This window comes from Pelodiscus sinensis, chromosome 5 (genome assembly GCF_049634645.1).
Source record: "Pelodiscus sinensis isolate JC-2024 chromosome 5, ASM4963464v1, whole genome shotgun sequence".
NCBI lineage: Eukaryota > Metazoa > Chordata > Testudines > Trionychidae > Pelodiscus > Pelodiscus sinensis.
In genome coordinates this window covers 57,278,018-57,302,152 of record NC_134715.1, presented here as the reverse complement: position 1 = coordinate 57,302,152, position 24,135 = coordinate 57,278,018, and the positions used below count along the sequence as shown (strand labels likewise).

Genomic DNA, 24,135 nt, shown 5'->3' with positions numbered 1-24,135 from the left:
CACAGTGCAGGAGAATATGGTACCATGGACATAGCTAAAACACATTGCTACATGGTAAGGGCCAGATCCATGCAGAAAGGGATGAGCCTTCTCATATTACTGACCTAAACTGCTTCATAGTACAGGCAGTCACCGGGTTACATGGATCCGACTTACATCGGATCCCTACTTACAAACGGGGTGAGGCAACCCCGCACTAGCTGCTTCCCCCCCAGCAGACCAGGGAGACACGGAGCAGCTTTTCTCAGCAGACACCTCTGCTTGAGAATAAAGGACTGAGGGAAGTGAGGTGTGGGAGAATAAAACTGAGCTCTGGAGAAATGTTTGGCTAGAGTTTCCCCTACAATATGTACCAGTTCCGACTTACATACAAATTCAACTTAAGAACAAACCTTCAGTCCCTATCTTGTACGTAACCCGGGGACTGCCTGTATTGCCAACCTCAGAATAGCACTACGCCAGCTGAACAGATTTTCTATACTTTTTTTTAAAATATACATAGACACACACAACTGGATTGGGCAGTGTTTGCCAGTGGACTGACAAAGTAAGAAAAACTTACTACCGGCCAATAACACACCCTTGCCTTCTTCATGCAGACATGGTGACCTACGCTCTCTGACCTAGGCCATTGCTTTGTATAGTCTAATCTAGTCTGGAAAGCAGCACTCTCCTTGGCTAAAGCTTAAAGCAGCTATTTCAGGATAATTTCCACTTGCTTCTTTTTGATTGTATCACAGCAGGCAGTTAATGGTGAAGGGTATTTCTTAACTAGAAGATCTCTGCTGTAATTACCAAGAGCAGGTTTGAGTTCTGTTTGTTTTGATGGTGTCATGTTTTTCCAACAGAGACAGGGAAAATATGAATTTCTGCCCCCTCCCAACGCCCCCCCCCCAAAAAAGCTTTAAATAGATTTCAATCTTCCTTTTAAATACATAGAATAGTGTTGTGATGATGTGGGAGCAAAATAAACAAACATGTTGATAAGAAGGAACTGGATCAACAATGCCAGCACATACCCACAAGTATAGCCTTCTCTGAGCCAGGTTCTGGTACCTTCACTCAGAGGGGACCAGCTTGTGGCCTGGATTGTGCATCCTCATAAGGGAATAACAGTACATAGTTGGGTAGCTACACAGGGGAGGACAGCAACCTTTAAATTGCATAGCTTTTCACCCCAAGACTGGCCCCTTTCCTTGGAATAGGATACCATTCTTGTCTCCAAAGCTACTGGGTGTCCGTCAGCTTATCATCCTGCACCTAAGGGTAGGAATGGACACCAAAGGGAAGGAAATGGTTGACACGTTCGTTGTACTACACTGAGATGCCAGCCAGTACTGACTGATATACTAGAACAGGTGTGCTGTGCCAGGCATGGCTGTAGCCTCAGTGGTTCCAGCCATAGAATGGTCAGGACTGTTGAGAGACTGGATTCACTTTCTAGGAGGTCTTGGAACAGATCTTGTTAGGAAGAAAACAATCTAAAAATAAAGCAATTAGTTGGGATTATTTTCCATCTGGGAGATTTTATCAGAAGAAAGTGGTGTAAGGTTTATCATTTCTCTCAGGCTATTCTTTCATACTGCTTAGTTTTATTTCACTGTCTACCATCTAGTTCTGAATACTCAGTAGATCAAAATGCTCTTTTCATACCCCTCCCCATTCTCTTTCTACTCTCTGAGAAGAGATTGCAAAAGTTGCTGATTTCACTATACCTTACCAGTAGATGTTTTTCAAGATTGGAAAAAATAACATCACTATACTTACCATTAATAATAATTAATTTTTTAAAAAGATGCTTCTGGCCACTTGTTCATACTCATCAGGCATTATGCCATACTCACAGAATTCTCAGGCTTTATTTTTAATGTCCATTTGCTGTGTCACAATGCAGAGAAGAGGCATGTCAAATCATGTTGTCTGGCGATGTTAGTGCAACCTTTTGCTGAAATGTATTTTTTTCTCCTTGCTGGAGATTAGGAAAGCAAATAGCTAATCAAAGGGAAGAAAAGATCTGACAGACTGGTTATCTGGGATACACTGACATTTGAATTAATTTGTGACTATGTACTGTGCAAATAAGTTAACATTCATATATCCCTATGCATGAGTGGTATAAAAAAATAAAGCAATCATTTTCTTAATGCTGTTAGATTTGGTTTGCTTTTGCTTGATTCAGTCATGACTTTTCCTGGGTCTATTTACTAATAAAGGACTAATTGGTGGTTTTGCCATGAGCACTGAACCAAAGGCACCATGTTGTTGTGCTGCTCCAAAGCAGACCTGGAGGAAGATTGTGACTCTGAGTTTCACCTTTGCTCCAACATGGAGGGGGAAGTTTACTGTATCTTGGCATAGCCAGAGACTGTGCCAAGAGTGCACCTATTTGCACACCCCTTGCCATTTATTCCTCCCTAAAAGTTTGGAAGGAGTATAGCAGTCCTATAGTGGCTGTATTGGGGATGAGGAGGGGCTCAGGACAGAAGGTAGGGAGTGTAGAAGTCAGAGCAGAGTTTGGGGTGCATGAGTCAGGGCAGGGGGTTGAAAGGTGTGGGTTAGGGTTGTGGGGCAGATTGAAGGAGTCAGGAAAAGGGTTTAAGAGGTGGGGGGGCCTCAGGGCAGGAGGTGGGAGATGGCAGAAGACAGTTGAGGGTGCCTCATCAGGAATGTGGGGTGCAGGGCATGAGGATGGGTTTGTGGGGATCAGGGCTGGCCAGGGTAGCAGAAGCTGCACTGCCTAGGCAGCTGGTAGCTTCCCAGGGGCTGCACTGGCCAGGTGGTGGCCACACTGCCTGAGCAGTGGCTCACCAACATGGGAACTTTACCCCAATGTGGTGGTCGGCAACATCCAGAGCCTCACCCCCAGCTGGCCTCTCTCTTATCAGTGCGCCTTTCCCCCCATGGCCATTCCTCAGTAGAATTGTGCCCACTAGCAGACCCTTCCCTTTCTGTTTTATGAGAAACAATCCTATTCTAAACAATTCCTATTTATGAGAAACATCCCATTGTTCTGGCACAACCAAAGCCTGACCTTGCTTTCAGTTCTGAAAAGAGGAAGCTACACACTAGCTCTTATTTAGGAGGAGTTCTTGAACAGACTCATGGATGGCCACACACACAGAGTCTCTCTCTCAAATAGATAGTAAATTGTGAGCAGGCATAGTCCAACCACAAGTTGTTTGTTTTGAAACACTAAACTCAGTTATGCTGTCTACCCAGCAACATTATTTTGGAATGATGTCATTTATTCCAAAATAACGTAGTGCATGTCTACCCAGCAAGCCCGTTATTTCAAAATAAATTTGAAATAACGGGCTTCTTACTCTGACTTCTGTAACCCTCATTGTATGAAGAGTAAGGGAAGTTGGGGGAAGAGTGCTCTATTTCAAAATAACTTCTGTGTAGACAGTGCCAAAAGTCAAAATAAACTATTTTGAGTTAAGCTACACAATTAGCGTAGCTCAAGTTGTGTAGCTTATTTCGAGTTTAATCCTGGTGTGGAGATGTGCCCTTACATGCACAGAACTCACTCCATTTCTGAGATGTTTTCTGCCAAGTTTATACTTAGAACGGATTTTTACAGTTGAATTAGAACAGCCTAAAATGGAGTTTATAATGGAAATAGTGAACCAACCTCAATATTAGTACTGTCAGTACAATATAGCGATTGATCTGCTTTTTAATAACCTTTTATTGATCTGTAATACCTGTGTGATTGATTTATTTGTTTCAGAAGAAAAGTAATGTATTACTAACAACACATTTAATAGTTGTGGAACCATTATAACTGTGGGCAAAAGGAAGGAGGAAATTGATCTAGAATATGTCAGCACAAATTTCAATTGTGCAAGCTGTGTGCAAACTGTTCATTGATTGAAAAGCGCATGAGATAAAATCATCAGCCTGAATTATTGCAAAGTGCAGCTTTCATATTAAAACAGTGATTACATCTTAGATCATATAAAAAGAGTGCACCACAATGCATGCCAGAACAAACTGTAAGAGCAAGTTGTCAGAGGGGCCCAGTGAATCTTTGCCAGGCTAGGATAATCAGAAATCCCCATAATCACACAGCTCTTTTTATATAGAAATATCCCCCATGTAATAGTTAGGAAAGAGATGCCAATCAAATACTACAGCACTGAGCCTCCCTTACATAGCTTTTCTCCTGTGGGCAGGATGGGATGACATTAAACATTTGGCTGAGCTGCTTCCCAGGATTTTTTTCTCTTTTTCAGAGTGCCGGAGCTATTTATGAAATAAAACAGTCTCTAAGCTGCCACTTAACTTTAGTCTTTTTTTGAACGATAGTACCAGGAAGCCTACCCAGCATGTTATTCTTGCAGGTATTTTAGTAGTCTTTATTCTGCTCTTTAAACTTGTTGTTTCATTTAAAACACACAGATGCCTAATCCTGCACACCATGCCTAGCCCAGCTATTCTTGCAATTCATCCAGTTATTCAAACATGGTTTCCTTTTCATAAACCCTCACATTTGATAATCATGATTAACACATAATGATCCCATTAAGAGTTGTAGCTACATTTCAAGCAGGAGCTGTACCTTTCATCAGAGGGGACATAGCTGTGCTAGATTGAGCTTGTACACTAAGGCTGTGTCTAGACTGGCCAGTTTTTCTGGAAAATCAGCCGCTTTTCCGGAAAAAGTTGCCAGCTGTCTACACTGGCCGCTTGAATTTCCGCAAAAGCACTGACTTCCTACTGTAAGAAATCAGTGCTTTTTGCGGAAATACTATGCTGCTCCCATTTGGGCAAACGTCTTTTTCCGAAAGACTTTTGCGCAAAAGGGCCAGTGTAGACAGCAGAGATTTCTTTTCCGCAAAAAAGCCCCGATCGCAAAAATGGCAATTGGGGCTTTTTTGCGGAAAAGCGCGTCTAGATTGGCCATGGACACTTTTCCGCAAAAAGTGCTTTTGCGGAAAAGTGTCCTGCCAATCTAGACGCTCTTTTCCGAAAATGCTTTTAACGGAAAACTTTTCCGTTAAAAGCATTTCTGGAAAATCATGCCAGTCTAGACGTAGCCATAATGTATATGTGAATGAGGATACGTCTCTAGACTATAGAGCTTTTCCGGGATACCAGAGGAACGAGTCCACTTTTACAAAAAAAGTTGGAAAAGCAGACATGTTTTGTCAGCGTCCCTATAAACCTTGTTTCACAAGAAAGAAGGAATGTTCCAAAAGAGGGTTTTTTTCCATCATCTGGCCCCGTGTAGACAGGCCAAATGTCAGAAAAGCCTCTTTCAGAAGAAAAGCAGAAAAAGATACATGCAAATTGTGAACTACAATTTGCTTATATCTTTTTCGGACTTCTCTTTGTAGTGTAGACACAGCCCAAGCATTTGCAGGCAAAAACCTCTCTGTAGGTAGTTAACTTCAATGCTTGTCATACATACAAATGGAAATATCTTATATACTGGACCAAAATTCTGAAAGTGAAACTACTTCAAACTTATATAAGTGAAACTAACGTCTGCCTCGTGTGTGTGTGTGTGTGTGTGTGTGTGCGCGCGCGCGCTCACACACACACACACTAATGTACCTGTCTCTCTTCAAAATGTCTTGATGAACATTTTTAAACATGCTCAGACTCCCTCTCCTCAGTCACAATGGTTGGATGCAAGATGCTCGGGATTATTTCTTTTTTATATTTCCTCTTGTTCTTCCAGCTGTTTCTTAGTATTAGATCTACTTTTTTTGCAGAAGAGCAGACGCGCTCTTTTGGAGGCCCTGTCTTCTTCTTCCCAGGAGGAAGAAGGGATCTTCCGAAAGAGGAGGATTTTCCAAAATTTGGCCCAGTGTAGATGGGATTTGCGTACCTTTTTCTGATAGATCAGTGTAACCTAGACATAGCCTGGGACATCTTCCCTCCACAAGCCACCACTAAGAGGATGCTGGGTCATGGACGGACGGACGGGGACACACACACACACACACACACACACACACACACACACACACACACACCCCCTCAGCAGTCACGGGGCAGCATCCTTTCCTGGGAACAGCGTGGCTGAGGCACAAGAGCATCTGCCACTCACACACACCTCTCCCCCCAACATCCTGTCCCTCCCTCCCCCAGCAGGCAGGGATACAAGTACTCTCCCTGCAGGATGCTGCCACTGCTGGACCCAGCGGGCACATGGCATGGAGGGAAGCCCAGTCCCCGCCCCCCGCCCGCAGGATCCCTGCCTGACTGGCACCTTCACATGCCTGCTTGTCCCCAGGACGGGGGAGGAGGTAGTGAGGCTCCTCCCCCCCACCCCCACTCCGGGGACAACTGGGTCCCTGCAGGCAGGGGCTCACTGGCTAGAGCACACATGGCCTTGCTCCAAGTACATTGCCTTCGTCTGAGCCGAGAACTCTTGCTCTCAGCTCAGAGATGAGGGCTAGGCTTCCAGCACAGTGTTGCCTGGGACAACTGACCATCTCTCTTTATTCTCCACAGCCAGACCAACTGTGAGATGACACCACCTGGGGCAGCCTCCCGAATCCGAGGGACCTGCAGATGCCGAAGACCCATGGATGAATTCCAGAGGGAGCACATTGCGGTGAGACTCCTGGCGGGAGATACTGGATCAGGATTGCACCACGTGTGCGGCTGTGCAATTCCTGGTCTCCAGCATGCTGCCTTCTCCTGTCTCCACTCCTACTCCTGCCACTTCACCCCCAACCCCTCCTCCCATGGCCACTAAGGCCCCCCACAGCCATGGCAGTTGGATCCCCAGAGCCAGGTGCCAGTCCGAGCCCTAACCCTGAGCCTTTCCTCACCCTTCCTCCCCCCTCCCTCTTCCCCACTCCAGGATTCTCATCCCCCCCCTTCTCTCTTTCCTCCCTCTCCTCTCCTAGGTTCTTTCCTCAGTCCCTTCCCAGTTACTTTCACCCCAAATAAAAACAACACAGAGTTTATTTTTTTCAAACAAAAGCCTGTTTCATTGTGTCTGCAGGGGAGGGGGAAAAGGAAGGGGTGTTGGAGAAAAGGCAAAGAGGGGTGATGCACCAGCCCCTAGTGAGGAGGCCCAGGAGAGAGTGTCACTGGGATCCTTCTAAGAAACTCTCCTTCAGGGCCTCCTGGATGCGCACAGCCCCTTGAGGGGCTTGCTGGATGGCAGCCATGTGCAACTGCTCAAAGGCCCTGCTGATAGTCAGCCTCTGCCCCCCCACCCTGGCAGGAACGCCTCCCTTTCCACTCCTAAATATTGTGGAGCACACAACACACAGCCACCACTTATGGGATGTTCTGCTCCCTGACGTCCAGCTGGGTGAGGAGGCATCACGTCTTCAGATGCCCAAAGGCGCCCTCAATTACCAGGTCCTTCTGATCCTGGTGGTGTACTGTTCCCTGGAGTGGTCAAGGTGGCCAGTGCGAGGCTTCATGAGCCAGGGCAAAAGAGGGTAGGCCGCATCTCCCACCACGCACGTGAGCATGGCCACATCCCTGACCCTGATGATGCAGTCAGGGAAAAAAGTTCCAACATGCAGCTTCTGGAACAAGCTTGAGTTGCAGAAGAAATGGGTGTTGTGCACCTTCCCCAATCACCCAACATAGATGTCTGTAAACTGGCTCTGGTGGTCAATGACTGCCCGCAGGACCATCAAGAAGTATTCCTTCCAGTTGATGTAGACAGAAGCTCAGTGATCCGGGGCCTGGATGGAGATGTGGGTGCTGTCAATAGCCCCCGCTCTCCTCCATAGTTGGGGAAACCTATATCGGCAAAGCCAGTGGAGATGGTGTCCACATCGCCGAGGTTGATGACCCTGTTCAGCAAGATGGTGTTGATAGCCTGCACCACCTGTAGAAGGAGACAAACAAACAGAGAATCACAGGTTGGCCAGAGCCATTTTTATGAAAATTAGGCATGGGATATTTAAATCCCTGCCTCATTTGCAATGTCGACCTGCCTAATCTGCATCCCTCTGCTGACAGAGGGATGCAGTCTAGACATACCCTTAGTCCTCAGTCCTGCAGGTTGTTGAGTGCAGGAAGGAGTACAGAAAGACATGTTCTAGTATCAAGGGACAGATTTTTAAAGGTATTTAGATGCCTTTTGAAAATCCCAGTAGATGCCTGTCTGCATCTTTAAATACTAAAACAGCTTTGGAAAGTAGGCTCTTCAGAGCTTAATCCGAAGCCCGCTTCAGTGGGAGACTTTCCATTGAGCTTTGGATCAGGCCCTTAGCACTTACTCATGCAAAGAGGTTTTCTGAATAAAGACACATATACACAGTATTCAGCAATATGATCAATCCCCTTTGCACAGAGTTGAACACCAGCATGTAGTGGGAATGGGGTAGGGGTGTAGCCAGGGCATAGCTAGTTAAGTTCTGTCATTCAATACAATCATCATCCATACTGGACATATTTAGGGTTTTCAGTAACTTCTACCGCTGCCACCCAGGGGCCTGAGTCTCATATGACAGGAATAAAAGCCATAGACGTCAATGACCATTAAATAACCACTAAGGGGCATTGTGCAACAGAGACTCACAATGGCAAGCACTTTCTCACAGGAGACATCCCACAGAAGTCAGCGAGACCACTCACATGCTCACCAGTGTTGACTGAGAGTCTCAGTCAGGCTTATATATAGTACACTGACATTTCTACTTTGTGTGCTCCTTCTACTTGCACTCCGTGTCCCATACAACTGTCACCAAAGTCAAAGTTGCCTTGACCCTCTCCCTGCACACCATATCAGGGGAGACTCACTCACACACCCAGCAGCCTGGTCCCAGCTCGGCAGACAGCCCCTCCTCCAGCCTTTGTCCTCCTTTCTAGGCAAAGGTGTCACCTGGTCACACACCCCTGTCCGCTCAGCTCACAAAAAGCAACAGCTATTTTGTACCTGAGAGAAGCTGTTACACCGAAATTCTCATCACAATCTGGGTATTTATGCAGTGCCCAGGAAACTGAGGCACACACACAAGGTTACTACAGGACAGTAGAACTCACATGCAACAGAACAAGAGGAGTAAAATCCCCATGGAGGGTCTCAGTCAGGCTTATATGCTGTGCATGGGCATTTCTACTTTGTCTTATCCTTCTAGTAGCACTCAGTGTCCTGCACAACTAAGCCATACATGAAGCTGTGACTCTGTAAAGATGGATTTTACAGCATTTTCAGCCTTGTTCTTCTACTGCTACCATTGTTTGTCTTTGTACTGACAGAGGAAACTACTGTTTAACAATGATATCCTCTAGAATTCATACAGGGCAATTCCGATATTTGCCTCCTGCTCTCTACCTGACCTTTGTGACTGTGTCTTCTGTTGACTGCAGACAAAGCTCTGATGATGAAAAGCAGTGTCTTTATCAAAAATCTATAATAATTTAGCTTTTAATTACTCCTTCAAAATGTATAAGCATTCTTCACAATTAACCTTTTCCCCTCTAGATTAACATTCAGATTAACCACATGTCCTGTACAGTTTAGATAAGAATGAGCATTCTTAAAAGTTTACATGTATCTCACCCTGGTAATTGCTTTCTCTCCATCAAATGATTTCAGGGCTGTCATGTACAGAAACATTTTTTTCACGTACATCTAACATTTTTTTCCCTGACCCCAACCTCTCTCTCTGATTGTGCTGCTTTTGAGGCAGTGAAATAGGTTGCTGATTAGAAGGCATTTTTTTCAAGCTGTTCAAGATGCAACATGATTTTTCTTATGTACAGTGTGTGTTAATGACATGCCATAAATACAAGAAAATAAGTCAGTGAAAACTGAGGTTAATAAAGGAGAAAATAGAAGGAAAATAGCAAATAAAGATGCATAGCAGAAAATAGTTTTGTTGCTAGGGTCTCTTGCGTGATGGCCTCACTAGATTGTCAATTTTTGAGCTGCTGATTCCACTTCTCATAATGAGAAATAACTACCTATATTGAATTGTAACATTTACGTCTGTACTCTAATGAAGTGCAAGTAGCCATTACTTCTGAAAAAGCTTCAGTTAGTGAAATGACACCTTTACTAGGGATAATGAAATAAGTTCAGAGTAGATATGTCATGAGTGCTTCAAAACAGTCTTAATTATAAAGTGGTTGTTATATGTCCTAGTGTTATTGGTTTCCTGGCTTTTCTTACTGAGGTTTTGAACTGTGTCTGCTTTTTATTCTGTTTTCTCTTTTTGCTTCTCCTGAGTCTCAGAGAAATGGACCAGGAAATCATCAGAAATCTTTTCTTTGTGACAGAGAAGTAAATTAAAAGCAACGGAGAAAACCCTAAGAAACCCTAGAGAGGGAGAACAGAAGAGGCTAAAAGATTATTTCTTACATTTGTCTGGTATTGCTGAAAATATCTGAGAAGAAACGTATCCATCCTCTGACTTTGATCTTTATCTACTCAGGTTTAACACCCTTTCTCCTGATACTTTATGCATAGAGATAGGGGGGTGGGCGACAGAACATCTTTCTCCTCCCGCCCCCCCCCCCCTCCCTTCTATTTATTTCGAGTTTCCTCCGGTCATCTGAAGAAGTGGGCTGTGCCCACGAAAGCTCATGATACCATCTACACATTTTGTTAGTCTATAAAGTGCTACCAGACCATTTGCTTACTGTTTTGTTTTGTAACAGACTAACTCGGCTACCCCCTGAAGCTCCTGTTTTCTAATGTCATCAATAAGCCATGACTGTATGTCTCTAAATATAATGGGATGTGTGGCCATCCACTTCTGGGTTACAGATTCAAATCTGGATTTGGTTGGTAGTTGACTAAACTTGTTAGCACAACAGCAGTGCAGTCAATGTGCAATAAATTGGTGGTCTCAGTCCATTTCCTAGCTAATTGTTCCTCCTCTCCCCCCTCCCCCTAAAAAAAAAAACCCCTATAGGCACAATTTGCAATCTCTAGACAAAAGTCTAGAAATGTCAATCCACCATCTTTCAAAAAACATTGACAATATCCTTATGCATCTACTCCAATGTGTCTGTATATGCAGTCACATGTATGAATGTGCACGCACGCACACCCCTGAAAATATATTCTTCCTGCTGATATTATAAAACTGGTCAAGTTTGCCAAGAGAAAACCAATGACATGAATACCAGTTGTACTGGAAAAATAATTCAGAAAGTACTAAAAATAAACAACAGTAATGAACAGTGTAAGATAAAAGCCATTAATTAAGAGGTAGAAAATTAAAGGCCTAATAACCAGGAAAGAATTTTACACACAGAAAGTAGTAATAAATTACTGTTACATAAGGGTTTAATTCTCTAAAAATGGCCTATATGACAGGAGCATCATTGAAACTAGATTGTCCTCCTAACATTGTGTGGGAAACACAGCACCTAAGGAAACTAATAAAAGATTATTTTGGGAGCTGCATTAAAAAAAAAGATGATAATGGTATTAAGTACCTTGGCCCAGGGCTTTTCCGGAAGAATTAACTACCAAATGAAGACTATCTACTCTTGCAGCCAGTTACTTATCCTAGGAAAATGTCAAAATAAAGAATGCAAGGTGATATAGAAGTACAAAACAGTACTGAGTAGCAGGGAAGATGTAGAAGTAGAATCGAAAGAAAAGTCAAATATTTCCTATCACCCATTTTTTAAAAAAGCATTGTTTTAAATAAGGTGTAGCAAGTATATTTCTAAGACATTAGATTCATTAATTGTTATTTAAAACCTGTTGTGTGAAAGCTGATGAGTATTAGAGCAAAATAAAGTACTTTTATTAGAAATATTCTGTTTTTCACAAAGACCATTTTCTGCCTAAACTTAATTTTTTCATAATGTTTCAGTTTTTCCAAATAAAATCCCCAAAACTTTTTGTGTTTCTTTTTAAACTACTCCCTTTAGTGGCAAAACACTCAAAAGAAAAAAAAAGGCAGGTAAAAGGAGAAATAAGGAGCAGTTAACTCAGTCATAGCTAGACACCAGGCAGATTAGCATATAACAATTATCTTTAGACTGGCTAAGAGGATTTCAATGAACCAATAATCCTTACAGTAATAAAGCTGAATATTTATTTATCAGTAATTTCTACAAGCTTTATATTATTGCTACCATTCACTGTAACTTCAATCTCAGACTCTCTCTCTCTTTCTTATAACCTCAGTCTTTAATATTGGCAACATATCCCTAAGTATCTTTGAAGTCGGAGATCAAATTCATATACATGGGCTGCAGGCAAAAATAAGGCATCCCTTTTTCCAGCTATATCAAGTTTAGTTTTATTACCAGCTTTGAAGCTGGTTCCTGTCTAAAGCATTTCACCCTGTGATGCCAATACATACAAAGAAATGTCAAAAATTTCTTTAATAGTCTGGGTTTGTTTTGGTCAAACATGAAGAAGCTGGATGTTGAGAAGATCTGACTTTCCCATAATTTGAGAACACTGGAGAGTGGGGGAGAAAACTAATCTGTAACACTATTAAAAAATAACATTAAATAATTTTATATGCTGTACACATCACCTAACTACTGTACACATCACCTAATTTCAAACAGATAAGAAAGAAGGAGCAAAACCTGTCCTATTTTGTATTCCAATATTTGTAAACATGTAAATTATGCATAATATAATCTAGGCCACTTTCTTATTCATGTAATTAATATCATAGCCCTATTATTTCAGAAGTACTCACCACAGATTCAGAAGCATGCTAGTTTAAGCCATCAAAAAGATAAAAATGTTATTTGCATAGCATGAGAACACAAGGCATATGCAATAAATGAAATTAATAGCTCTTGCAGCTCAATTCAATTGAAAACATAGTGGTTAAGCATGCAGAAAAGGCAAAATGAGCTTCGCTAAATGTAAATTCTTTCATTAGTCTAGTGTCCAGATAATACAAGCTGAATCTTAATTAATTTTAATATCAGGATAAAATGTTGTAATCAAAATATATTAAGACCCAACCTCTCATTTGATTTTTCACAAGCAATTCACTGCTAGCAAGTGTTTAAACAGTATTCACAATTCAAGTTCTTTAAAATAACATTTTATCCCTTAGCTACCTTTTGCATAATCAATTTGTTGTTTTGACTTCATTCTGATCTCATGATAATTAACACCACTGAAAGCTCATGTGATAAACAACAACATCTGCTTAAAATAATAAGTTGCCAAATATGAACATTTCATTAGCTTGATTATAACAATTGGTGTAAAATACAATCAGCCCATACTTCACCCCCTTCTGCCCAAGGCCTCAGCCCACTCATCCCAGGCCCTGCCCCCACCCACAGTTTCCCGCCTCTTTTCCCTGCCTCTTTCTGCTCACTCCCTTCCAGTCAAAGCCCTGAAACCAAATGACATTTGATAAAAAAAAAACAACTCTTCTACAATTTCTTTCTAGAGAAAATGGAGCAATTTTTTCACTCCATGTCTGATTGTGAAGACTGGATATGCAGAAGGTACCTAATTAAAAGCACTACAGTTGATATGCCCTGTCCTTTGTCAGAGATTTATTTGCAAATACTTGATAGTAAGGGGAAGTCCATTGTCCTGCTGACTACAACTTTAAATATTATGGAAAACATGATGCAGCTCGTCTCTGTTTTACATTTGCTTAAAATCAGCTTAGAAACACTGATTGTATTTTAAATATATTCTTAAACCTTCATAAAGCAAACATTCCAGATTACTACATGTTTTATGCACTGAAACAAAGACATTTTAAGTTATCAGTCAGAAAGGTTTAGTGCACTCAGAACAATGTTCATTGCTTTTAGAAAACAGGAACATTAATTTATTGTGTGTGATCTCCATAACAATTGACATGTTCATAAAATTTCACCATATGGTTTTGTTAAAAATATGTTTCCAACTATATTAGGCATAAGAAAGCATTTTATATTTTACTGAGGTATTGATTTTTGTAAAAGGTCATCTTAAAACTAGTTCACCAAATAGTCAGGAGTAAAGAAAGCTGGACAAATTAGTTTCTTTAGCTGAAGAAAAGAGATGTTGTCCTTTTAAGTCAGGGATAGGCATGATGGGGGTACAGCATGGGCAGACACTGCCCCTATTTATTTATTCACATGTTTTCTTCCTCCCTTCTTGGGATAGATAAACATGCAGTTGCACCAAAAATGTAACTTCTAATGAATGCCACTGTGTATAACTCCATGTTATCTTCCCTTTTCCCCATCCTTTCCCACTCATTCTGAAATATAATCCTGGTTAGAGACCGCCTCCCCATCCCTGTAAGCTGCTGACTCAAGGAATTTGTTATGTGAGAATTGCTCCCCATAGGCACTGGCTCCCACCTCCCCTTGCTGACTCTGATACAGACTTTACACTAACATCTCTACCTTACATTTCATGTTATAATGAATCCACACTATCAAACCACAACAGATGAAAGTTTGAAACTGTCTGGAAATGGGGGGGTTTACTTGGTTCTCATGCAAAGCCTTAAAACAACTCATGCTTTGCTTGAAAGCACTTGCTTGAAAGTGCTGTGAATCTGTCAGTGTACCTGAGGGCTCTTTCTTAACAACATGCTCGGCAGTGTGGGTCCATAGTGCTGAATGTCCATAGCCACATTGCATGACTTGATTCCAGGCATTTAAAAGCTCCACAAAGTTGTTGCTGATCTAGTACAGCCAAATTAATCCTGGAGGACCACAGGGCTGCCACCTGTCCATGACCTTAAGTCCAATCTTCAGGGCTCAATGTGAAGGGACTTTATCTCTGAGGCAGGTTATAAGACCAAAGAGTTCCAGCTGGTAGTGACCAATGAGCACATCAATCCTCTTGAGGCCAGTTCTCAATAGTATATCCATATTATTGATAAAAATGCCCATCAGTCACTGTTTGCAGCGCATGTGAAATGCCTCCAGTCTCTGGCTGTCTTGTTTAAGCGATCAGACTGGAGAGTGAGGGTAGCTGTGAACCTGTCCCAAAACACATTTAACTCAAGCAGAGCAGCTTTAACAGACAAGACAGTAGCAAGCCCAAGCCTGTTAAAGGGCAGAGGCAAGTACTAGGACAGACCAAACCCCAAGCCAAACCTCTGGGCTACAGAGGAAGTCAGAAACAACACCTGGCCTGACCCACATTAATTAAACAGCTTCCACAGGTAAGAGGGAAGCAAGCCCCACATTGCCCAGGGCATATGCAGCACAACTGTGTATGAAACCCTTCTGAAGCCCTTCTTAAGGCAGGCAGAGGGAATTCAAACCCACAGCATCACTAAGCAAGGTAGGCAGTCTAACTGCTGGAGTACCAAGTGCAGAGTTAGTGGTGCTGCCCAAATCATATTTAACTAAAGTGTAACAGCTTCAACAGGCAAGAGGTCCTCACTCTCCATCACCATCGCTAGCTGTAGAACTCAGGCACACACATGGGCTGCAGCACATCCCTCTACCCACGTGCCCTTTTCAGGGAGCAGAAAGTGGATTTGACCCAGCAGCTCCCCTAACACACCAGATAAGCCCCATCACTGGCCTAGAAAGGGCCACTCATGGCCCACCTCACTCGAATACTAGTTAATGAAAGTGAAACAGCTTCAACAGGTAACACTGTGGGATCCTCATCATGGTAGCCATGACCCAATGATTAGGACATTCACCTGGGCAGCAGATGAGCCCTCTTCAAGTCCCTTCTCATGAGGCAAGGGGGAAATTAACACAGTATGAATAGCCAGGCAGCGTCAGACCAATGATCCTGCTAGCCCAGTCGCCCATCATCTAGCAGTGGCCAATGCAAGATGCTTCAAAGGCAATGGACAGAAGACAGCAATTATCAGGTGAGCTGTCCTATGTCAGCTACGCCCAGCAGTTGGCAGTCTGAGGTTTAGGGTTTTGAAAATTTGGCTGCTGTGCTAAGAGGTGGTCTCTGGAGGCTGGATCTGGTAGCTTGGGGTTCAAATCCCCATTTATGCTTACTGAGATGGGATTCAAACCTTAATCTCTTACCTCACAAGAGAATGGCCTAAGTGCTGGACTAGACACTATTCTGACCTGGAGCCTCCCTTGCTCTTTTTTTTGCTGAAGCTGCTCCACTTTCAGTACCTATTTATTGGGCCAAAGCACCAACAAACAGCCCTGTGTAGCTTACTGGTTGGGTGTCTGCCCAGCAGGTGGGAAGTTGGGATTCAGTTCCCCTTCTTGTTTGTTGGTCTCTTACTTCTCAAGTGAAGAGCTGGGCTAGGAGGTATTCCAATGTGTTGACCTCCTCAGGCTACGTCTACATTGCAGGCTTTTTGCGCAAGAGCAGCAGTTCTTGTGCAAAAACTTGCAGAGTGTCTACACTGCACACATGTTCTTGCACAAGTAAATTTACAGTTAAGCGTCAGAAAACAGGGCTTCTCGCACATGAGAGGCATATGCCAGTGTGGACGCACTCTTGCGCAAGACCTTTTGCACAATAACTCTTGCACAAAACAGTTCTTGCACAAGAAGCCTGCAATGTAGACATAGCCTCAGTGTTTACTTTTGAGGATGGCCCACTGTCATTAAATAATTAAATAGTCATTAGCCACAATTGCCTTGTGTGTTTTCCTGTAGTCCAGGGTCTGTGTGCTTGCCTGTAGAGCAGTGCCAATGCTGGTTCAAATCCTGTTTATGCTCCCTAAGAAGGGATTTGAATGTTGATCTCTTGCTTCTCCAAAGCATGGTGTAAGTGCTGGCCTAGCAGGTAGGAGATGGGTGCTCCTTCAGGTTCTTCTGTTGATGGCTGGCCACGTTCAGTAAATATGAAATGAAAATTAGGCCACTGAGTCCTTGTGACTCCCTCTGTAGTTCTCTGCTTTGGGTAAAAAGGCAAGGAGGTGCTGGGTCAAATCCCTTTTCTCCTTTTAAGAAATGAGTGGCAGTGTGACCTAGTACTGTGAAGTGTTCTACTTTAATGATATATTAACCAGGGCACGGGAAGAGAAAGAAGGAACATGAACAGTTTTCAAGTACATAAAAGGTTGTTACAAGGGGGAAAGTGAAGAATTGCTCTTGTTAATCTATGAGGACAGGACCAAGAAGCAATGGGCTTCAATTGCAGCAAAGGTGATTTAGGTTGGAAATTAGGAAAAGCTTCCTAACTGTCAGAATAGTTAAATACCAGAAATAATTGCCTGGGGAGGATGTGGTAACTCCTGTGCTTAAAAACCTGTCAGGAATGATCTAATTTAGTTGTCCTCAAATGTATTAGATTGGGGTCCCCCTTTCTTTGTATCTGTAGTCATTTGTCATATCCCCCAATTTCCTATACTGCCACCCAGCTCTGACAGCAGAGCTGCCTAGGCGGAGAGTGGAATGAGGGACCTAGAGGGCCAAGGCACCATCCCTTTTAAAAAGTGGGACAGCTATGCCCTTCCAATTTTTCATCAGTCAAAGGGCAAACACTAGGGGGAAGAAGCAGAGCAAGTGGAAGACAAGGCCTCAGAAGGGAAGGGACAATATGCAGGCTATGATCATGGTTCAAGTTCCAGTAGCCCTCCCTTGTAGGGAGCTTCTGTCACTCCTATTGCTGTCATGCCATGGCTGATGGTAGACACCCCACCACTTCCAGGTAAGGGATTTTGTGAAGAGGGGGAAGAGCTTGAGCCTGGGTGACAGGGCCCTTCTGCAGGAGCCCCAGTCACCTGGGGCTGACAGCCAGAACTCTGTAAAAAAAAAAACCAGAAGTACACAGCTTGTGACCCTCTTGACACATTTCCATGCCCACCCTATAGTTTGAGAACAGCTGATCTGGTTAGTACCTAGTCCTGCCTTGAATGCAAAGGACTGGACTAGATGACCTATTAAGGTCCCTTCCAAGTCCTACACTTCTATGAAGAGTCACCTTTTTTAGGAGGAGTAAAGCAATTTCTGGAGAGGAGCAGCCCTGCACACTAATGTCCCACTCCTGTGTGGCCATTCACGCAGTCACAGAGGCTCACAATACAGCTGCTCATGGCAAGAGGGAACACAAATATTGGCTTGTCAGGCTCATCAAGTTGCTGACAACTTGGTTTGTCAGCATCATAGGGAGAAGCAAATTCAGGGCTCAGTCTTGCAAGGCACAGGCCAATCCTGCAAAATCCTGACCACCACAGAAACGAGGATATTCAAAACCTTGTAGGATTGTGCCAGGATATTCAAAACCTTGTAGGATTGTGCCACGGCTGCCAACAAGGAGGGCAAAGGAGGCAGCTGCCCCAAGTCTGTAGTTGGAGTGTCCAGAGCCTTGGTCCTTTTAAATTGCCACTGGAGTCCATGTGTAACCACCCCCAGGTGGATTTGAACCTGAAACCTCTGAAATGACGTATAGGAGCCTCTACCCTCTGAGCTAAAAGCCAGCTGGCTTCCAGCCCATGCTGTAGAGGTCTCTTGGATTTAACTGTTGCTATGGTAACCACACTACTTGTGTGGATTACACATGCAGCGCTGAAAGGCTGGCTGGGGGAGATTAGCCCCACCCCTTCCACCTGAAGCCCCACCCCTTCCAGAGACCAGAAGCTCCCACTTACCCAGGACCCAGTGAAGTCTGTTGACAGCCCTGAACTGAGCTATAGGAACATGATCTAATTCCCATCAAAATCTACAGGAGTCTTTCTATTGGCTTCCAGATGAGATGTATCAGGACTTATCTCAGCATGTGATGCTGGTATTTTTATAACATTGATGCTAGTTTGTGCATGCTCTTATGAGCTTGCATGCTGATGTTTTTAAAAAAACTCTCATTTAAATAACAGGCTGTGTCTAGATTCCCTTAAACTCTAAAATTATACACATAAGATGGCTCAAATTTCACCAAGGTTTTGTGAAAGGTATGGCAAAAATACTGGAAGTTTTGCAAAACTCTAAACCAGTATACTCATTGGGTTCTTCCACCAATCAGTATACTGGCTTGACAAATATGTGAAAGAAGATAAAGAGACACCAGAAAGCAGACAGATATGAATAGGAAAAAAATAGAATTATTTTTCAAGTTTGTAAAGCAATAACATCACAAAAAACAATATCAGGATACAGTCCATCGACAGGGAATACGGCACCCAGCTCCCATTGAAATGAAAGGTATAAACTGGATCAAAAATTTGTAAGATACTGGGAAGAGAGAAGCAATAGGCAAAATTGAAAAAGTAAAGATTGGTTGCAGCAAAATAGCAAAACACCTTTTCAAGGCTCTGGTTGTGCTGTGCTTTCTTGAAGTACTGTGGGCTAAAATCGAATTAAGCTGTGCATCTTCAGCTACGTTAATTGCGTAGCTGAATTCAAAGTAGCTTAACTCAGCTATTGGTGCTGTCTACACAGCCGGAAGTCAAAGGCAGAGGACTCTTCCTTCAACTTCTCTTACACTTCCTGAAATGAGGGTTACAGAAGTCAGAGTAAGAAGCCCATTATTTTGAAATTATTTCAAAATAACGGGCTTGCTATGTAGACATGCACTATGCTATTTCAAAATAAGATGAGTAATTTTGAAACAAGTGTCCAGTGTAGACATAGCCTTCTAGACTGGTTCAATTCAGAAGTTCTATGTTTGGCTGATTGCAGGATAACTGCATGTCTTACCTAAACATGACTCTCTATTGCATTTAATAATGTTTCAGAATGCCAGCTTGCATTCTACTAAAAGAGAAGTCAAAGTAGTATCCTAATATTCTTCTTCCTTAAACACAAAGGGTGAGATTCTGTAGTGAGCCGCAAAGAGGCACAGCACAGAACTAGTAGTCCAGATGGTGGTGAAGTGATAAGGTGGCCTTGAGAATCCCTTTGGTTCTATTTGCTGTCTCCACCCTTTCCTGTCCCACAATGGGCCCCTCCAGCCCCAGCCTTTCTCTGGCATATCCCTTGTACTAGGGATTGTGGAGGGAAAATTCACCCTGGGTTAGATCCCAGTTTTTAAGCCCCTTTATGCCACCTCAGTTCCTCTTCTGGCTGTATAGGGAGCCAGAATGGGAGTGAGAATTTCATCCAAAGAGACAAATTTCCTGATTAGTTGTACTCTGTTCATGCAACTCCACTGAATACCAGGGAGTTGCATGAGCATAACAGAATAGATGTTAACCCAAGATGTTTGGAACTACATTAGTTTTCAGTAATCAATCATAGTCTGCTTTAAAACAATACATCCATGATGCTCTTGCCACCGAAGGATCTTAGACTAAATTATGTTGACAAAGTTAAGCATTTAAATTCATTTTGAAAATGCTTGATTTCTTCAGAGGGGCTGAGTACCCACGGTTCTCATTACAGGTAGATTTTGGAACTTTACTTTACATATTTTGGTTTTACTGATTTATAATTTACACAAAATATAAGCTGGAAGACTATCTACTAAAACTAAATATCTAAAATTAATGGAACACATTACTACAAAATCCTGCTCAGAAAAATGAGGTCAAGTCACAGACAAGTGTGGACAGGAAAAAAAAGTGTGTGTACTGTATTTTATCAACCATTTAAAAAATTGCACAAATTGTGGTTCTTCCAGAATTGGTGCTACTTACATTTTGCAGTTTTGGAGTACTGGGATGTAGGAACTGTATATAAAAACTCTTACTAGCATGAAATAAAGTATGTGACAAGAAAATAATATCTCCTAAGTAAAGTTGTCAAAAATATTTATGGACTAAAACTCTCAATACTGCATAGCAAATCATACCGTGTTCCAAGTGCTAATGTTTGCACTGGGAACTTTACATTAGTAAATGGATGGATATTATTATATCCTCCATATGTTTAGTGGCTCTGCACCCTAGGTGAAATAACTTCTCAGCAATTGGTTTTCAGCTCTGTTGTTACCGTGTCTGTAGAATGCAAAGGTTGGATCAAAATTGGCCCTGGGAAGAGATTTGTTTGACCTTATGTGTAATTACTACATTAATATACATGATCATTTCATTTGCATCTGACAGCAATGCACAGATATCATTTCCAGATTGTAGCCATCATAAAATTTCAGTTGCTTAGCTAAAATCATCAAGTGGTTTGAAGGTCAATTTTTACCGTATTTTTGTAGTTCTTCCCTTTCAGATATAGATGAGCATTTTCCCTACATCCCTGTCTTATACACTTATACTATAAACCATATCACTTAATTTTTTCATACAATTAATCCACTTGAACCAAATATTTTTTAACACTTTTAACGCTTTTTTAACAGCTCTTTCCTTTGTCTCGGCAATCTTAATGCTTCAGTTTCTGGAAAGGTTCACTACTTCAATATTCATTAAGACATACAAATAGGCATGTTGTAACAATTTTTGTTGCTCAAGCAGTGAACATTGCCAGTTTTTGACATGACAAATAAAATCAAAAGCCAGCTATAGATAAAACAAGAAAGGAAACTGGTGGCTGTCACATAAATTACTGTAATTTAGAGGCTAATCAAACAAGTGATACATAATACTGATGATAAATTAACTTTATCAGCAGAGAGTTACCCTCTGAAATTAGCCAAAAATATCACACACTGATATTATTGATTTTTAGCTCGAGTCAAGAAAAGATGCTCACTTCTTCATTCCTGTATAATATTGCCTTTTACTAGCAAATTGTCTTCTCTGGGTGGGCTTCTTTATAATGTAGTTGTTATATCATGAGGGCATAATTACAGAGCATCAAAGAAAATCTATGCAGTAAGCACAAGTACTAATTCCAGTATATTGATATGAATTATAACAGATCAAATTCTCACTTACTCACACTAATGACTGAATGACTCATTGCAAGTCACTTAATTTTGCAAATTAGTGAATACGCAAAGAAGCCACTTAAAAAGCAAGCTTAGCGCATCACATAATGTTCTTTGTTCACTCATTTTGTAAATTATTTTGAAATGATAATGAAGTCTTAGTGATACAAGATTTCATGAGAGATTCTGGCCATTAACTCTTTGCAGAAAGGTGATGGAATACTATTAATTTTATAATCTGCATAACACATTAGCAAGGTGCTAGATATAGGTGTTTTACTGAATATACTTATCCTTCTGTTTCATGATAGTACCTAGAAATCCAAGTGAGACTGGGGACTCATCATGTCCAGGGCTATAGTGAACTTATACATTCACATAGTAAGAGACAGTCTGTGTCCACAAAGAGCTTGCAAACTAAATAAACAAGACAGAAGCTCTGAGAAGAGAAGTGACTCAGCCAGGTCACACACAGCAGATCAGCAGCCAAACTTGGAATAGAACAGAGGTCTCCTGATTTCCAAACAAGCTGGTCCACATTGTCTCCAGATGCTTGGACCAAAGTGCCTAATTAAAAAACAAATCTCATTTTTGTAGGATAGGATAGGATAGGAAAAATGAACAGATAGGGCATCTAACCTTTCTTTGACAAATATTTTTCCTGCACCAAAAAAAGCATCTAGCTCTTGCCTACATAGCAATTTGTCTCAATTTTAGCAACCAGCATAGCAACACCAGCGTAGACAAGGAAAGTCTTTATTTCTACAGGTAGAGTTTTCCCCGTTCCAAGTAGCATTGAACTTCTCTCATGCAATTAATGGCTTTCCTTGTCCAGAGTTGGTGTTTTCATTAGTACAGCTGCATTAATAGCTGGCCATCAATAGCTAGCATCAGAGCAAATTACTAACTATAGATAAAACTAGGGTAAGAGTCTCACCCCCATGTTGACCACTGTGCGCTAGGTATCAGGCTCAGAGCAGCATGAAATGGACTCTAAAAGCCCCAGATCCAGTTTGAGAGAATTTTTCCCGGCACAGGCAATGAGAAATACACACCTTTCCAAATTCTGGTATAATGAGTAGGCTGAAGGAATGATAAACATAGGTCTGGCATGATGAAAGAAGCCACAGTACACACTGTTATAGAAATTCTGGGTGTCACTTAATAATAATAATGGAGATTGCCTATCTCCTAGAACTGGAAGGGACCTTGAAAGGTCATTGAGTCCAGTCCCCTGCCTTCCCAGCAGGACCAAGTACCATCCCTGATAAATTTTTGCCCCAAATGGCCTCCACAAGGATTGAACTCACAACCCTGGGTTTAGCAGGCCAATGCTCAAACCACTGAGCTATCCCTCCCCCCACTTCTTTCTAAATCCCAGAGAACCCCATAATCTGAAGATTTCAATCTTCTTTAGTCCCCACACCTGGGCTAAGAGTTCTGGGTGGATCCTTTTAGAAGTATAGAATAGTATCTCACATATAGAGCTTTGATCCAAAAGCCACACAAGTTTTTGGTAGTATTTGCAATTGCTTTAGAGCATGGGTTCTAAAACTGGGGGGCATGAAGAAATTCCAAGGGGGGGTGCGAGGCAACCCAGCCCCTCCCCCCATCATTCCTCTCCCCCACATCAAGAAAGAGCCCACGCTGGCGCTACCTCCTGTGAAAATAGAGGTAGCGCCGGCTTCCTGTGGCATCGGGGGGGGGGAGGAGTCCCGCAGCTGCATGCCAGAGCCGGTATCTCAGGAAACATGTGCGCTGCTTCCCCTCCCCCAAACAGCCGGCGCATTTCCTGAAATGCTGGATTTGGCATGCCACCGAGGACTTCCTTCCCCCTGCTTCCTGCCTGTGCGGTAGGGTGGCAGAGGGAGTAGGAGTCTCGGGACCGTGCCAGCTCCAGCTGCTCAGGCAGCGCAAGGCTGCCATGGGTAGCGGAGGAGCAGGGCATGCGCTTCCTGAACAGTTGGAGCTGGCGCAGTCCCGGGATTCCTACTCCCCCCCACCCCTCCTGTGCAGGGAGGCAGCAGGGGAAGGAAGTCCCCAGCAGCATGACAGACCCAGATGCTTAGGAAATGTGCCAGCTGTTTGGGGAGGGGGAAAGCAGCGCACGCACTTCCTGAGACCTGGACCTGGGGCGCAGCTGTGGGACCCCAAGTAGCAGCCGAGCTGTCCCTGTCCCCTCTCCCCACCCAGACCCCACACGAGTATCCTGCCCCCCCTGCCAAGACTCCCATGAGTACCCCGCCCCCCGCCCAGACCCTCCACGAGTACTCTGCCCAGACCCCCGCCACAACCTGCACCAGGCCCCACCAGCACCTTGCTCCCTGGCCAGATTCCCACTTGCATCCTGCCAGGCCCCCACTAGCACTCTGCCTCCTGCCTTTGCCCCCACCAGCACCCTGCTCCCTGCCCAGGGCCCTACCTGCCCCCTGATCCTGCCCCCTGGACAGACTCCATCCAGCACCCTGTCCAGACACCACCAGCACCCTGCCCTGGGGCCAGACACCCACCAGCACTATGCCCCTGCCTTCTAGCTAGATACCCAC

The 24,135-nt window shown here is 43.1% G+C and overlaps 1 long non-coding RNA gene across 2 annotated transcripts in view; it reads right to left on the bottom strand.

Moving 5' to 3' along the window:
- Positions 1-6,841: 6,841 nt before the first annotated feature.
- Positions 6,842-24,135, bottom strand: part of LOC112545227 (uncharacterized) — a 115,473-nt gene continuing 98,179 nt past the window's right edge. For both annotated transcript variants that reach the window (XR_012904177.1, XR_012904176.1), the window contains one exon: positions 6,842-7,813. This is a non-coding gene — a long non-coding RNA (uncharacterized LOC112545227). The remainder of the gene's footprint in view (positions 7,814-24,135) is intronic.